Genomic DNA, 2,840 nt, shown 5'->3' on the forward strand with positions numbered 1-2,840 from the left:
AGAATTCAACACTTTTTCAAAAACTTCTTTTTTTTCTTTTTGAAAAGATCACCGAACTCGAGAAGGGCGCCTACGTATCTCACCCCCAAGAGATGAGAGTCAGGTGTGCGTGGTTCGTGAAGTCTTGCTAAAAAGGCCAAATTAAACTCTTTTGTTTTTCTTTTTCTTAAATCTTTAAGAAGAAAAGAAAATAACAATTTGTCAAAAGAATTAACGAAAATCTTTTTGTATTTTTCAAGTTTAAATACCCCTCTATAAAGTGAAATTTTATGATTACCAAAGAAATCTTTTTGGGTTTTCAGTTTTGAATTTCATGCGAAAATAAAACTCGAACCTATTAAAGGAAAATCTTTTTGTGGTTTTCTTTTAAGATGTATGTGACACCTACTCTAAATGAAAGTGAAGAAAAATCTTTTTAAATTTTTTAAGTAAGATCAACCAAAAAAAAAAAAAAAAAACTAAGACTATTAAGGAAATTTTTTTGTATTTTTCTTTTCAAGACATGTATGAAGCATCTACTCTAAATGAAGAGTGAAGAAAAACTTTTTTGAATTTTTTAAATAAGATCCCCGAACCTATAATAGGTTGCCTACGTATCTCACTCCCGAGAGAGGAGAATCGGGGGTGCGTAATTCGTCCAGATTGGACAATTAAGGATTAAATAACCAACACCTGACTTGAGAGACACGAGCACCAACAGAAGATGCAAAACGTCAATAAAATCTTTTTGAACTTTTAATTTGACACTTCACAAAAAAATGACACCAACAACTATGAAAGAAATTTTTTTTTGATTTTTTCATGAAATGTACAAAACTCCTATAATTTTATTTTATTTTTTGCATTTTTCTTTTATAAAAACTCCTATGAATGAAAAAATCTTTTTGAAGTTTTCGAATTGTGAATGCATGCTAAAGAAGACAAAGAAAAATCTTTTTGATGTTTTGATTTTTTTTTTGGAAAATGAGTGTAAAAAGGGTAAAAAATCTTTTTGGATTTTTAAATTGTGAAAAACGAAAGTCATAAAGAACTCTAAACAAACTACGAAACACTTTTTTTTGGCTCACCTTTTCTCTTTTTTCCCTTTTTTTTCCATGCCTACACAACTTTTTTTAATTCTAGCACATGCTTTCCTCAAATCAGTTCGTCAAATGACCCTGTTACCCTAAAAAATGCAACAATTAGCATGTAGGGATGCTTTAGAGGAGAGTCTCCTACAAAGGACCAAGTGGGCCCCGCTAGGTCTTAATATGATGCACATAAGCATGACCTAAAGGCTGACCTACGTTGGGGTTTACTAACAAGGCCGTTCGGGGGAGCATATGGTCAATAGTGGCTGCTTTGCTTTCCACCTACTCCATACATCCAACGGCTCCCCCTCCTAAAATAAGGGTGACTCAATTACAGTTCGTGCTCACGACGTGAACTCCGAAACTTGTTGCAGAAAGAATTGACTCGGGTTATGCATATAATGCCAGATATAAAGAGGTAACACACAAGAGAAAAATTGTAAACACATAACACTCAACAATGATAAAATAAACAACAAACGATAACACAAACTAAGTCGATACAACTCCAAAAAATAAGCTCGAATTCTGAAAAGTTCCCAGCAGAGTCGTCAGAGTCGTCAGAGCTGTCACACCACTTTTTACACCAAAAGAATTATGTTTTAAGTTCGAAAAGGTTTTTATTATTGAAGTGACAAAAGGTGAAAATTTGTTCCGAAAAAGGATTATTTTTACTTTCAAAACTCAGAGTTGCCACTTGGCATAATACAGTGTGCCAACTCACATTTGGAAATTTCTTTTCAAAATAATTTGACTCTTTAAGAATGGTTTACGAATAGAGATTCCGGCTAAGGATTCTGTTGACCGAGGGGAAGGTGTTAGGCATCCCTCAATCCCGTGGTTCAACCACGGTTGCTTGATGGAGCATATTGGCCAATTTGACATTAAGGATGTATAAACCACATAAACACACAACAATCAAGTAAACAAACACAAACCAAAACAAATCTCAAAAATATAATGTTCAGTCCAATTATACAGTCAAAAATAGAAAAAATTGCAAAAATATAAATCCTACTCTAACCTATACTAATCCTAAATTGTGTTTCATGCTCTGCCCGATGCCTTGGACTTTGATCACGAACGTCCTTCGAGTACAAAATATTTTGAGTCATTCCCTAGATAAATCAATACAAATCCCTCGGGGCATTCCCCGGTCAAATGAATACATCAGAATTAAATAAGATAACTAGAAAAACGTTCAAAACATCACATTTAAATATTTAAACATTCAAAGCGTTCAATCAACACATCAATCCTAAATTTGCCTAGCCGAACTTATATTGCCTATCTATTTCAACGTATCATAATCTATCACATTCATACTTATTCTGAATTTAAACAAAAGATAGCAAACCAAAATTAATCTACACTCTTTTAATCCATCTCGCAATTCCACCCCAGATTCTCTTCTCAACCAACAATTAACACATGTTTCAATTATCAAATCAATTTTTAACTCAAAATCCAATATCAACAATATAGACATAATGATAATTAAAGCATGGTAATCATACGAATTTCACATTAATGACATCAAACATCTACCAAATCATCCAATCTCAAACACAGCCAATTCAACAAATTACGATAAAAAAATACGGGTTAAAGAAATGGATCTTCCGATAATCAATTTCGGTTGATGATAATATTAAATAAGCCCCAGATTTGGAATCCTTAATAGAAAAACCTCAACAGCAAAACAGTCCAACTCGGTATCACCGAACTGAGACCCGAGACTGACCAAAATAAATCAACGGAGTCCTGACA

Source organism: Capsicum annuum, chromosome 4 (assembly GCF_002878395.1).
Source record: "Capsicum annuum cultivar UCD-10X-F1 chromosome 4, UCD10Xv1.1, whole genome shotgun sequence".
Taxonomy (NCBI): domain Eukaryota; kingdom Viridiplantae; phylum Streptophyta; class Magnoliopsida; order Solanales; family Solanaceae; genus Capsicum; species Capsicum annuum.